General features: G+C 37.0%; 1 protein-coding gene across 9 annotated transcripts in view; it reads left to right on the forward strand.

The window, feature by feature from the left end:
• The window catches only part of Pcdh15 (protocadherin related 15), a 1,443,104-nt gene that overhangs the window by 1,363,024 nt on the left and 64,683 nt on the right, over positions 1–15,397 (forward strand). The window lies entirely within an intron of this gene.

The following is a 15,397-nucleotide window of genomic DNA, read 5'->3' on the forward strand; positions in this document are numbered from 1 at the left end:
ACTGGGTGGGGCTGATATTCAGCATGTGCTTCCTGTTCCAAGCCTTGATAATAGGGACAGATAGGTAAAGGCTGGATATGATGTGGAAGATATGGAAAGTCCTGTGGTTTGTCATCCTGGCCCGAGACGCTCCTTTGCATTGAGGGCAGGTGAAAGCTAGACTAGGCTGGTGTTCTGGTCGTGAGCTCTGAGCTAAAAGCTGGTGGATTGGGGAAAAAGCATTGATGAGGAAGGAGGTCAGGGATACTCCCCAGGATGGACCCTGGAGGCAGACCTGGGAAGAAGTTTGGGTAGAGAGTGGAGTGGCAAAGCTGGTACAAAGGGACCTGTCGGTGGGTACAAAAAGGGTGCGCCAGTCTTGAACAAACTGAAAACTTCATCAAACAATTCTAAACCAGAAAATAGCATCAGCTTAAGTATTTTTAAGAGAACCCTTACATCTTCCTCTATAGATGGGATGTGGCGGGAGCTGTTTTTTTTTTTTTTTTTTTCAGAGTAAATGTATAATAGAAAGTCCTGAACAGCATAAAAAGTACCTTTCATAATCATGAAATGAGTTATCTATAAAAACTTTGGAGATAAAACAGTCCTTTCTCACAAGTGAATCACTGCATAATCTTTCCTGCCACATCCCATGCATATTAATTGTATATTACAGAAATAATCATCAAGGAAATTAGGGACATCTAATGAGAAACACAGAAGTATGCAGAAAAGCCCACATCCCAGCCACATTGATGAGTATCTGCTTAGCAGTACATGCCATTAGGATGCTGAATTATAGACCCAGAGCTCAGCTACTGGAGCTGCATTGCAGACAAGGTTATTCCAAACTCATTTCCTGTCACACTCAAGTCTTGCTTTGTCTTCAAAAGGAGGCATAGAAAAGACTACTTATTTATTCCAATTCACACTAGATTCCAACAATGTGTATAGACAAGAAAATAATGAGCACTATTAGATTGGGGTGCACGTACATGCATACATGTGTGTGCTAGCATGTGTGCATGCATGTATGTATGTGCATGCATGTGTGTTGGTGTGTGTCTGTGTGTGCCTGTTGCTTGTGTTGAATATGCAGTAGCCGTAGGTCAACATTGATTGTCTTGCTCAGTTTCTCTCCACTTTATTTTTGGAGACAGTGCCTTCCTGAACTTGAACTCACCAATTCGGCTAACCTGTCTGGCCAGTGGGATCAGGGGACTCTCTTGTCTCTGTTTTCCTAGCACTGGATTTATAAAATGTGTGTACCCATGGATTTTACATGGGACCTGAGACCCAACTCAGGCCTTAATCTCTATTGGCAAGTGCTTTACCGACTAAACCACACCCTTTTGATAAAATCCGTCAATCCAGTGCAAGAAATGCCTCACAGTGAAACAGCGAATCTTCAGCTCATTTTATAATCCTGTCGGTTCTGTTTTCTCAGCAAACTGCATTTTTCCCTTGGTGTCGAGAACAAGCTCTCTTCAGCTTCATATTTTGTTCTTTCTTGTACTTTCTGTGCCTCAGGAATGGCCACGTGCAGGATGGGCTTGTTATTCTTCAAAACTAAAAGAAACTCATTAGTAATGAGTTCAGACAAGTATAACATCCTCGGCATCCTCAGATTGTCATGCGTTCGCCCAGGTTTTCCTCAGCTATAATCTGCTGTCCCTTCTCTTGGTTCAGTACCATCCCCAGCGTTGAGTCACCTCAACCATTGCCAGGCCCAAACCCTGTAGATTTAGATGAAGAATGTTTCGAGCACAGCAAGTTCATCAAAGGCAGCTAGGTAGAAAACAGGTCAGCAAATCCTCTCTGTGGGGCAAATCAAAACTTGACAATGGAAATTTACAATTGTAATATCCCATTGGTGGATATCTTTTCCCTGTTAATTAACACAAAGTATCTGCTTCTGTGTCTCTTAATTGTTCTGAGGTCCATGTCTTCAGGAATGAGACTTGGCACATCTGCTGGCTTCTTTTAGTCTCTTTTAGTTTCTCCCATTGCTTCTCTCTAACCTCTAATTTCTCTTTGACAGTGAAGTACACTGTTTAAAATTGGTTCTAAGAAAAAAGTTTATCTATTAATCTATATTATATTATTTCTATGTCTATAATGTATCTATATGTTATCTACAAGTGCTGAAAATCATAGAAATTTGAAATGAATAATAGTAATAACCATCAAAGTTTTAGAAAGTCTAGAACAAGCAAACCTAAATTGGCTGGCACAGACAGTAAAGCTCAAAGCACAAAGTAATGAAATGGATATGAACAGAATACACAAAGCCGAGTTACTTCTCTGAAAAGATAAACACGATTAGCAAGCTCTTATCCAAACCAATCAAAGGCAGGAGAAGACCCAAAATGCACAATTACAGATGAAGTAAGACATTTCAGAATACAGCTGTGAGATCCAGGGAATTATTAAGGCATATTATGAAAACCTGTAGTCTAATAAATTTCAAAATATAAAATAATGGTTAACTTTTCAGATACCTAAGCCTCCTGAATTAAACAGAGAAAATAGAAGTGATATAAACAGGCTCATAATAAGCATTGAGTTTGATCCCCAGGCTATGGTGGCTTCACAGCTGAGCTCTTCCAAAACTCTAAAAAATTCTCCCCAATCACTGAGAAAAATAGAAATGGAAGGAACACATTAAAATCATTTCACATGGCCAGTGTTGCACGCATATAAAAATCAGACAAGGAGCTGAGTATAAAAGAAAAAAAAAGGCTAATTTCCAGGACAAGCATTGTAATACGTGTACACTGAGTTCAAGAATGATTCAGAAAAAAAGCCTTCCAGATGACAAACTGAACTTCACCCCAATGATGAAAGTTCAATGCAAGAAATTAATGTATTACATCTCACTAATAAACTTTAGGACAAAAATCTCATGATCATCTCGGTAGATGCAGAAAAGAAAATTAGCACAGCCCAACATACATTCATGAAAAAAAAAAAGCCTGGAAGAAATCAAGAATAGGAGGAGCATACATCAACATAGTGAGCGCCATATAACAGAAAACCTATATCCAGCATAATAATGAAGGGGAAAAGTTCAATACACTTCCATTCGAATTAGGAAAGATACTACTTTCTACAGATCATCCTAAAATCTCAGCTAGAAAAATCCCTATATGTGGACAGTATAATGTAATACAAGTCAATGCTTACAAGTGAAAAATACCTTCAATAATAGCAAGATACATAATCTAAATATGAAAGAAGTATATTTTCTATATACCAATAATGAATATTGTGATAAAGTCAGAAAACCTATCCTATTCACATTATCTCCAAAGTAGAATAATTAAGACTAATCCTAGCCAAGAAAGAGAAGACTTTTAATAAAAAAAAAAAACTTAAATAAATAAATTGAAGAAGACACAGGGTAGAAACATCTGTCTTGCTCAAGAACCAGCAGAATTAATATTTATGGAAACAGCTATGGAAACATGAACTACAGAGTAAAGTAATTCCAGTCAATATTTTAATGGCACCCTTCAAAGATATAGAAAAAATACCCTAAAATACATAGGAACACAAAAGACCCCCATAGACCAAAGCAAGCCTTAAAGTATCAGTGCTGGGCATATGGTAATACCTAATTTCAAGTTACACCATGAAGCCAGAGTAGCAAAAACAACATAATAGAGGCACAGAAGCAGATAGATAGATAGATAGATAGATAGATAGATAGATAGATAGATGATAGATGGATGGATTATGGAGAATAGATGGATGGATGATAGATATATACACATGTATATACATTATATATTCTGTATATTTTACTTATACATATTCACATATACTTATGAATATATATGAATATAAATATAAAAGAGTGGTCCCAGAAGGAAACCCACACAGCAACAGCCATATGATTATTTGTAAAAGATGATGTATGTGTGCACTGTAGAACAGGGAACCTCTTCAAATGGTGCTGAGGAAACTGGATGTCCACATGTAGAAGAGTGAAACTAGACCCCTGCATTTGCTTTATCCTCATTATTAATACAAATTAATACATAATTTAATTCAAGTGTATTAAGCACCTCCATGTAAGAACCTCTGAATCTCTTCTAAGAGAAAACTTCTGAAATATGTAATAACTCAAAACACTAATTATCAAAAAAAATTTTTTAAAGTTTCTAGAATGGGCTAATGAACAAGAAATCCACAAAGGATTAAATACAAATATCCAGTCAGCACATGAGAGAAGAGTCAATGCTCTTCTTCTGAGATACAAATTAAAGTCCCATGACGCCCCAGTCACAATGACCCTTACAAGGAAAGCAAACGGTAACAAATGCTGGTGAGCATGCAGGAGAGGGAAGCTTTCATTTTGCTGTCAAGAATATATAAACACACATGTCAATTTGAGCCAACCAGAAGGAAGACTGAAATTAAATAATTTGCTGAACAATGGATGTTGCTAGCAGTGATTAGATTAAAGTAACAAAGACATATGTTGACTGTTTAGTCACATTTACAGACCTAGAATAATTTATAGATACATAAAACCATAACACACACACACAGGATCAAGAAGGGGTGGAGTTAAAGCAAGCACATGGGGGAATAAATATGATCAAAGTACATGGTAAACTTCTACTTGAAAGAAAGGTTTGTAAAGTAGATGCAAAACAGCTATGTATAATGAATCTATGACAAAAAGTAATAAATGATAGAATGATCAATCCTAACTTATGCTTGTCCCGAGTTCAATCTCTGACAGCCACAGGATGGGAGGGAGAACCAACTCGAGCAAAGTATCCTCCTGACCTCCACACACATCATGGCTCATTTATAGGCATATACACACATGCATACACATATGCACACATGTGGGTGAACAGGCACATGCACAAATGCACACACAGACATGTACACAAATACATACATATGCACATACACACAAAAATGTATGTATACACGTACTCATGTGCACGTACACAAATAAAATATTGTTTGCTTTATTTCTATGATCAAAAAATATGAATGTCTAATAATTGGACAAAATTAGTAAATTTGATTTATTCTAACAGAAAAGCTCTTTCTCATATATACTTACTTTCTGTTTACTGAATGTGGGTTTCTCCTTACCCTCAGTCATTTTCTGGTTGCACTAAGAAATTTTATCAATGTACATTCACTGTGGCTAAGAAATACTCAAATTTCAGGTAGAGTATGTTCAGATAGTGTATAGTCAATCAAAGACTATTTTATAATATCTTTACTTCAGTGTTGCTCTATTTCCTCTTAGAAAATATTAGCTTGTGGACAAATACATGAAATACATTGTTACAGAAAAATAATATTTATGTTGATGCATAATTGTATCTATATGTATTTATACAGCCAAACATACAAATGCCAGGAGGAGGGAGAGAGAGAGAGAGAGAGAGAGAGAGAGAGAGAGAGAGAGAGAGAGAGAGAGAGAGAGAGGAGCACTCTGAAATATGACCAATTTAAGTGAAGGACATTTTGAATAGTCGCTGTTTTGGATAAATGTGGTCTTTCTATTAAGATGTTGCACATTGTGTAATCCAGAGAGACACATTTTACTGTTGTGTGTACATATAGTCCAATTACAACCTGTGAATTGGAACTTCTTTACAATTAGTGTCACTTTCACAACACTGAAGGCTTTTTTGGTTATCATTAGAGTCAGAGCAGCAATTTAGATTCATAGTGGTTTTGAATGTTTACGTTGATTTTCCAAACTAAAAGGCTCATAAATTGAATTCTATTTGTCTTGACATGTTCTTTTTTCTGTAAAAGCCAGGACAAATAAGTTTTTTCTTTATTTAATAAGACTCTGTGTTATTTAATTTAATTGGTAGACAATAAATTATCAACAGAGTGGATTCACAGAAATTTGCATTTCAGACTGAATATTCAAATGCTTTATTCTTCTCTTAATTTTCTATTAAATTTAGGGGCTGGAACATAAGAAAATTATTTTAGTCTTTGGCTCTTATTCAAAATTACAGGCATATTTGATTTTGTTTGTTTGTTTATTTCTTCATTTTTGTCTGAGACTGGGCTTCTTTCTATGTAGTTCTGGCTGTCTTGGAACTCACTATGTAGACCAAGCTGACTTTGAACTCACAGAGATCCCCCTGCCTCAGCCTGTTCAGTGCTAGCATTAAAGGTTATCTTTTAAAGGTAGCTATGATTCAAAATACATACATGTACACATGTGTTTAAGAGAAAAATGCTCAAATTTCTATACATGAATATGATGCAAATTTACCAGCAATGAAAACATAGTCTGTTAAATGGTGGAAGGTAAAGCTATTTGATTTATATTTGTAAGTGTTCTGTTGTAATTTTGTTTTAAAATTGGTTGCTGGGGCTCACACTCAGGATCTTAAGCTATGGGTCAAGGACTCCACAGTGAAGTCCACCCCATGAGTTACTGAATCACAAGGCTCCTTTGCAGTAACATTATAGCAAATCCTCTCCATTGTAAGTATTTTTGCTTTTGAACCAGCAAACAATATGACATTATTAAAATATATCAATAAGTGGAGTTTCTTTAGAAATTAAAATTGTCCTTCAACAATTATTTAATATGCTTAATTTCAAAATAATGAAATATAACATGGAAAGAAAAAAATCAGAAAATTGTCCCAATGTTCCCAGATTTACAGGCATTAGAAACTGAAGGGTAATTAATCCCGTCACAGGTGTGCTACACACTAAGAAACAAAGAAATCCAGTAAAAAATCTACAATATCTGATCCACCAGTCTTCATTGATCTATACTGGAAATATTTGCATAGTCCTCTTGACTTGTGAGCGGAAATATGTCCTGTGTGCATCACTATGAAAATGTAACTCATAGCGATGAAGATGGACCAACGATGTAAAGAAAACACAGAAAGCAAAGCAGGCACTAGAGTCAGAAGAAAGACACGGGTGGAGAGACACAAAGCTGGATTTGGAACAAAGTGAAGGAATTCTCTGTGACTAAGGAACAACCAGAAAGTTAGAATATGTGAGCGTGAGGTTTAACTTGTTCCGAATAAGGAAGTAAAATCACAAATAATGAGGTGTTGGAGGGATGGCTCAGTGGTTAAGCACATTAACCCACTGTTCCCAGTACCCACATGGCAGCTTACAGCTGTTTTGAAACTCCAGTTCCAGGTGCTTTGACATCCTCACACAAACAGACATGCAGGCAAAACACCAATCAATGCTCATAAAATAAAAATAAACTATTAAAAAATAATGCTCAAGCAGTGTCAGGACAGTGAAAAGTCCAATAAAATCGATATATTGTTATTGAAAATAAACACCGAAACTAAACTCGCTTTCTCTCTCAAAGAGAATGCTCACACGGGGCTTTTCTCTTATCTAAATGTCCACTGAGTGCAGAAATAGATTTTTTTATACAGATAAAAAGAACAGAATTCATTTGAAAGCATCTTGGAAGGTTTTAAACTAGTCCTTATTTTGATTACATCATTATAATGGAGAAGAGAACTCACAAGGTAAAAATGTTTACTTTGTGAAATAATTTGGAAGAAAAGAAAAATTAAACATTTTAATTACTATACAGTGTTGGGGTCTGGAAATGCTGTAAAAACTGAGATCAGATACCAATTTCAGTCTAATCCGGATGGTTTATTGAAAGCCACACCGCAGTCAGGGCCATGATACAGGTTGGGGAACTGAACCATGAGGGTAAGTTAAGATGCTACAGAACTTCTAGGCCTCAGATCTACAAACATCTATGCCAAGTTATTCCACCAATCAGGATTTATAGATGGGGGATTTCCTTAGAATCCTATCTTTGCTGTGCCTTTATCCTGCTCCCGTTGATTGAGGTATTCAACTGTGGCAGGAGACATGTCTTGGCCAACATCCATGTCTTAATTTGCCATCCAAGGTGTCAGTTGCCCAACACATGTTTCTGCTAAGTAGAATGTCAGTTCCCGGGGAGGTCTTGGGAACTTAAACTTTACTCAACCCCTCCTCAAAATAGGTACCTTACAGTTTCTTATGTTGGAATCCAGCCCAGCAGCAGGTTATAAAAGTAAATACCATAAAAGCTTATACACAGACATAGGAAGTGCTGCTGGATGGTTAGTTCAGGTCCAGGCTTCTTGTGGGTAACTATACAAAGCAGTTCTACTGAATTTTATCATGACTGGTTTCCAAGGGCACAGGACATAACAGAATATGTAATCAACTTGGGCATAGGAAAGTTTCCTAGTAGCAGCAGAAACATGTAAGTTTCCTTTTAATCGTAGGCTAGCCAGGTAATAATTAGCTAGGCCTTCACATTTTACCTAGGCCTTGGTATTCCATCTAGGCCTCAATATTTTACCAAGACCTTAACATATACAAGGAAGTTCTACTTAGCTTTCTGTATTATGCCTTCTGTAATACAGAATATTGTGTGGATATGTTGTTTGTTTCTTTGTTTGTTTGTTTGTTTTTTGGTTCTTGTTTGTTTGTTTGTTTGTTTGTTTTAAAGTTTTCTTCAGATCAATATCTATCTGACATTATCTGATGACTTTGGTACCACCCTATTAAGAAAATTTTGACAAATTATAAATAGCCTAACTGGATTGTGTAATTCAAGCTGTGAGTACGGGCATCTAATCCAGTTTCTGTTCTGACTTTGTTGGCACTTCAGTGGGAACAGGCATGCTAAGGAATCGATCATGACCTCGAACATCCATGGTACAGCTGCTTCTCACTGGATCCCAAATCTATGCTGGATCATGGCAATAAAACTTTGGAAAAAGTGTACTTATATTAAATTGTCATTTATTTAACTCTATAGCTGTTTAACACATTAACTTTAATATTATATCCTAATATCCCACCTTAGTCACTTTTTTGTTAAATTCTTGTGAAACATCTAGTGCATTTTTTTCTATTTAAAATAGTTCCTCCTTTTCTTTTTTGGTTTCTGTAAAATTTTCGAATAGGTCTGTAAATAGATCAGTCTCCTTGGTCTTTCTTTATTCAGGTTTTATCAGCTGCTGGGCACATTGACTGTAAGGACTTTAAAGTGAAAGTATCTTCGTGTTTTCTAAAAATACAAGAGTAAAGTTGAAGTATTTCTCAGAAGCCAACGCTCTGTTTCTTTTGCCACTAATAATCACACTTTGACGTTCACATCAGGATGGATGTGAGAAGGGAGTTTTGGGCCCTATATTCTAAATGGCTTTTGCTCTGTCTCTGGAAAAGCAAGGCTTCTGTGCTACTGAAAGTTGAGATGGGTGTAATTGAGGAGTTGAAGTTAAAGCCCCATTATTGGACTTTAATAGGTTTGGAAGTTTTGAGGACATCACTAATTATTCCACGAATATTTTTTGCATCCGTGGTATTCATTTAGGCAACAGAGGGGAACAGTTACCAAGGCTATTAGAAAATTAATGTCTCACCTATTCCCTGCATGATAGAGGCAATTATTTGGTGGTTGTCTCTTAATGTTGGGCACCTGTACACATTAAAAATTCCAGATGAGGTCTTAGAGAAGTGTAAGTGGTTGCCTGTGTCTGAGTTTTCATTTTAAAATATAATCAAGACAAGTCAAATGATAATCTCCAAAGCTGGCTTCTTTCCAAGCAAGTCTAGACATAGCTTTCTCCTTTCCGCCAGAAGAAAACATAGAAGGCAGTAAATCTCTCGCCAGCCTCACCCCTTTCTCCTGGTAACGAGGTCATGAAACCTGGTATAGCCTTTGTCATATAAATAAGCTGATAAAAAAACATATGAACTCTTTATGGAAACATGATTCATTCCAGTGAGTCACTTTTCATTTTTAAGCATTAATTTAGACAAGATTATTAGCTGTTCTCTTTTTAATGACCTAATCAGTGATGACATGGGTTTATGCTTTTTATTTATGTATCTGTATCTTTCTGAACAAAAAAAGATAGTTATGAATCTTCTTCAATTTTAAGAAATGGGTCCCTTTTGCATTTGTAAGTTTATATTTTTTTAAAAAAAAAGATTTACCTATATTGAGAGTTTATATAAATGATTTATTTTCTATTCCTAAAATATACTTTTTGTCTTCGACAATTTCTCATTCTTTACGTGGCTTTTAAACATCATTAATTAGTTGAGTATAATGGCACATGCCTTGAATCTCAGCACATAGGAAGCAGGGCAAGATGATCTCTGTGAGTACAATCAAGCCTGCTCTACATAGTGAGTTTCAGGACAGCCGTGGCTAGATAGTGAGACCTATCTTAATTAATTAATTGTTTCCAAAAATAAATTAATATCTGTTTCCCAATCTGAGTCTACTTAATCAAATATCCAAAAACTTCCTAGTTATGGATTTGACTCTTCTTTTACCTCAAAATCCTCATAATCTTTGTTTCTCCTTTGAGATTTGTTTTACTTCTAATTTTAATTTCTCCAGGACCATTATTTTCTAGGATTGTATGAGGTATATTTTGAGGTGAGAGTTTTGAAAACAAATCGCTCCATCAGTGGCCTAAACCTTGCTTTGGTGAACATCATTGGTCTTAAATGCCTAGATTTCAGATTTCCTGCGAACTCAAGCAGAATCCAGGACCGCGTGACCTTCCAATTGCTATTATTTTCTCTTGCCTTGGGCAATGTGATAATGCATGAACAGAGACTGCAATCCTAGATGGGGTGGTTACATCTGCTTGTGCAATCGAAGGGAGACTTTGACCCACAGTAGTTGGTGTTAGGGTTTAAGCTGTGCAACTCTCAAAGCAGTTTAGCAGCAGCAGCAAACACATAGCTGGAGAGAAGGGAGGAATATTCTCCCATTCACAGTGAGACTTGTACTTTCTGGGAAGAGAGTCCTATTAAACCCTCTTCCATGATCAAACCCTGCTACCTGCTCTGCCAGCCCCTCATAATAATGGAGGAGAGGGAAAAGGAGAGCATCCAAGCAGAAACCATCATCAACATCAAGGTTATCTATACAAGTCGATACACATCTATAATCATAGCACTTGAGGCTGGCCCCAAGGACTGCCTGGGGTACATAATGAGACACTATAAAAGTAAACAAACAAAAATTAAATAAAGTAAAGTATTAAGTAAATAATAAGATTTACATATTACATTCGTGTTTCTACTTATCCATTCTGGCATTTATAACTAAGGGACTTACATGCAATATACATTCTTTCTCCTGGGTCTTTTCATTAGCAACTTAGGTTTCAGCAGATTCACTAGGACCTAATCCCTGTCTCCTAGATAGGTGTCTTTGTACTATGTCTTTACATGGTAGAAGTAGATAAAGGGACACTTAACCCCTCCTATAAACTCTACCCTCTTACACCAATCACTATCCAAAAGCCAGCTTTCCTACACCACACTACACTATAGGAGTATTTTTCAAAATATCAGCTTTGAAAGAACCATGGGCACCTAGATTGTGGCATTGCATTTATTATTTTTCTCCTTATCTCCTTGCATCTAGGGGGGAAAGATCTTAGAATGGTTTACCCTTCATTTTCAAGGGGTTTTAAATCCCTGTTATTGTGACATATTGGATTGTGTGGATGTAGAGTAAGACCCACACTGTTGGATAGTATGATTATCCATAGTTTACGGATCTCTGTGGCCTTTCTCATTCACTTGAAAAATAACAGTAGATTAACAGTGAGACTGTATGTGTGAGGTGTCACACAGCACTGGAAACTGAATGATGGGCAGATGTTAGCTGACACTGAAGTGTGCACCCATGCCATACACACCCTGGTCCTGCAAGAGCACAGACTGCTAGATCCCAACCTAAGCTCCATTTGAAGCCTGGCTTTACAAGATTAGCTCTTTCTGGAGAGGCACCAGTCTGGCTATGTTTCAATGAAGAGATGAAGGTAAGGAACTCTAGAAAGGGGTGGTAGAGACCTGAACTACAAAAATAGGTAAAGCAGTGCAGTTAGCATCAGAGTAAAAGCTTTGTCTTAATGGAAAAAAACAAATATGCTTTTATAGTTTTAAAAAGAAAAGGTTAAAGTGACAGGGTAATGATAGCATGTTCCATGTGTGGAGACCTGGGAGAGGCACTGATCGCTGAGAATGTGCCTTTGATGGGAGAGGAGGGTCGGCTACGACTCTTAAGATTGTAAGAGCTGACAGATGTCGCAGGTAAAGATATTCGACTCCCAGGATGAACAGCTGAGAAATGTCACACTTGATATCCTGAAATTCCATGTAAATTAGAATGTGCGCATCTCTAGAGGAGACAGAAGGAGATGCTGTAAACAAACGGGCTAAGTTATCCACGCAAGACAAGTTGCTGTTTACAGAAAAGGTTTTCTAAGTGGAGCAAAGCGCACTTTGGAACTCGGATTGTGAGTTTGTGGTTACACTCATCTTCCTGATTGTTTAAATTCTCCATCTTCAGTCGTAAGGTCTATACTTATGATTCAGTTGATCCAAGGGACAAAGACAAGATAACTACAGTGTGATTTTGACAGGGGAGCAGAGGGGGACGGGAACTCCAAACCTAATGTCTCAAGGGGGAGGGCAAACTTGAAAATTCACCAGCAACTGAGGTTTCAGCCGTGATGAGTGCAGTGTGCTGTGATGAGTACTCATTGGGGTTTAATCTTCCTGAGACAGGACATTTCCCTAGGGTCGATGCCTCCGTGAGATTTAGCTCTAGAGCAGCGATCAGGCAGTGCACTGATCAAGGAATTTCACTAGCCTAAGAATTGAAGACAAATAGCCAAGTATGCCATCTATGTGAAACATGCACTTTAAAAGAAGTAAATTGAAGAGGAAAACAGAGAACTAGATATTGACATCCTTGGATTCAGTAATAAGTGGAGAGTTTTTTTTTTCTTTCTTTCTGTATATAGTATGTGGGTTTCAATTGAGGAGGAAGGTTTGGAAGACTGAGGCAAATGGGACTTGGAAACAAGGAAAACAAGAAAATATAAATAAAATCAAAGATGATTATGAAAATCAAGTGCATGCTCGCTGACCTCAATAAGAAATCAATTATTAATCTATTAAGTCTTAAGGGAGCTATAATCTTATATGTCTAAAATGACAAGTCTAAATTAATTGAGGTTTTGAGTGCTTAAGTGTCTATTTATTGACACAAACATATTAAAGAAAAGCAAACCCTTCTTGCTATTGTTAATACGAATTTAACAGCTCTAATAGTTAGAATCTCTAATGGTCATGCTGTTCTTAGCCATTAAATATAATTACATAAACATAATTTTCAGCACATCACAATCATAATGTAGCATATATAGATAGATAGATGCCTATTTACACCAACATATATGGGACATAATTCATCTCATTGACAGATAAGAAACGGAAGTTAAAAGTGAGTTTCAAAGAGGGGACTTATTGAAATCCCCCTCAACATAAAACAAAATGTAAGTGTAAGCAAACAAAATCTGTTTAGAACTATTCAGAGCAGAAAACAGAAAGCAGACAGTGATGATGCTCTCAATGATAAGGTGTTTATGCTGTAGACAGAATCTCTTATGAACACCACCTGTCAATAAAACAGCTGATAGCCAATGAGCTGGGTCAGGAAATCAGAAGGAGGTAGGACACTGGCAGGAAGATAGAGGATTCTGGGAAATAGAGATAAAAGAGAGACGCTAGACAGACCAAGGAGACAATCATGAACCATCATGGAGACGCTGAGAAGACCCTAAGGAAGAAGGAGAACAGAATAGTTTAAATGTGTTAAATAAGTAATGAGCTAGTCAAAGGGAATGAGCTAAGGCTTGTGGACTAGGTATTTAATAACTGTTAGTCTCAGAATCATTATTGATGGCCACTAAGGGGCCGGAAGGGAAAATGGATTTAAAAATTATTTTTTACAAGCTACCTTTGTACATCCTAACCCAAATTTCAAATTGTGTGCCGAGTTTTATGGATGGCATTTTGTGAGTCAGTATATATGTAAACATGTCATATTTTATCAGTTCTTTCATGAGAACATTTAATCCTTGTCTGTGTGTCTGTAGGGCAGGTTCTTTAAGCCATCTGACTCAGGTCTCTCAGAGAAGATACAGTCCTAAACTGAACTTGGGCACTCTAGGTGTTGCTCCAGAGCTAATCAGCTGCTGTCATTTTCTACTTTACCTCTATAGGCAACCATCATCCAACTCTATGTTCTTGTTAGAGAGAGGAGAGCGCTCCCAAAATCGAGAAGCTCCCAGCAGCTGTTCTGTGACTACCTCCAGAAGTGAGATGCTTAAGTTGCTGAGCTTAAGTTGGTGTCCCTTGAAATGAAAGGGGGCTAAAACTGTATAACACACAAAAACAGAGCATCAGGGATTCAAATATCTACCAAACCTGCTCTTGTAAAAAAAACTATATTTCATTTCTACTATTTTTATGATCATAATATGCAAAATTCTAAAATGATATTTCTGAGTTTTATATAGAGTGATGATTTGCTTCAGAAAAAGCTTACTACCAGAAACACCTCAGTCATTTATTATGAAATATGACTGGGTTGTGGTTTTCATGATGTAATAAATTAGGGAGCAAAACAATTTTTTTTGAAATGGGAAGTTAGTCAGGAACTGTGTGATTTAGTTAAAGTACCAAGCCACCGCTATAATTGTACAGTAACTATCTTTCCTATGTAAATTTCACCATGTTGCTAGCATTTATCTGCAAATTAAACAGAATTGAGCCTCGCAACCCAAACCTTAGTGAAAGACTTGAGCCATAGAGTAGGACTTGTGCTGCATCTATCTATAAACTTGGAAAATGAGCAAACCTAAGCAATAATACAGCCAGGTCAAGTGGCTTCCCTGAGGGATGGGGGTTTGACTAAGGCAGGAGTGTAAACATGAACGGCTGCAGAGTTTCAATTCTTAATATACATACTGACCCTATAGATATGCATATTTTTCAAAAATGTATTGCTCTGTACAGACATAACTTAATGTACTTTAGGCATGGCTATTATATTTCAAAGTTTATATTAACAATAGATTTCTTTCAAGAGAAACCTTAATGCTAACCAAAAGTTAAAGGTTGAATGAATCAAAATCAAATCTGTATATGTATGTGCTGGATGTATGTGTTTATGTATACGTAGGTGTGTGTGTGTGTGTGTGTGTGTGTGTGTGTGTGTGTGTGCATGTAGAAGCCAGAACACAACCTGTAGTGTTGTGCCTCTGTTGTTATTCATCTTGGGAGTCTCTCACTGGCCTGGAGTCACCAAGTAAGCTAGGCAGGTTGGCCAACACAGGAGAGGTAGAAACAGGAAAATCCCTGGGGTTCACTGGTCAACCACGCCCAGATTTATTTTTATGTGGTATTTGGAAATCAAACTCAGGCCTTCATGCTTGCAAGACCATTGCTTTATTAACTGAGCCATCTTCCCAGCCCCTTTTCCAAGCCTCTTTGGTTGATTGGACACTCAAAGCAAGTGTACTCAGAGTGT

This window comes from Mus caroli, chromosome 10 (genome assembly GCF_900094665.2).
Source record: "Mus caroli chromosome 10, CAROLI_EIJ_v1.1, whole genome shotgun sequence".
Lineage (NCBI taxonomy): Eukaryota > Metazoa > Chordata > Mammalia > Rodentia > Muridae > Mus > Mus caroli.